We start from the raw sequence: 342 nt of genomic DNA on the forward strand, positions 1-342 counted from the left end.
GGCCGAAAACGCTATTAGATAGTTAATATATAGGTGCGTTCCGTAACGCGCATGATGCGCATAATGCATCCATTGTCCTTGTTTAATATTTGGTGAGCAACAAGGATAAACGACGCATTGTGCGCATCATGCGAGAAACGGAACGCACCCTATATTTATACATATATACATATATAATATACATCCGCAACAATTGAATCTGTTGAACGCAACCATTAGGTCTATTCAGTACTACAACCGCTCACTGAGCGCTCAGTGAGCTCTTGGATCTGATTAGCATATTCTGTTAGATCTAAAAATATAGACCAAACAGATACAAGAGCTCACTGAGAGCTCAGTGAG

Source organism: Trachymyrmex cornetzi, unplaced genomic scaffold, assembly GCF_001594075.2.
Source record: "Trachymyrmex cornetzi isolate Tcor2-1 unplaced genomic scaffold, Tcor1.1 scaffold386, whole genome shotgun sequence".
NCBI classification, from domain to species: domain Eukaryota; kingdom Metazoa; phylum Arthropoda; class Insecta; order Hymenoptera; family Formicidae; genus Trachymyrmex; species Trachymyrmex cornetzi.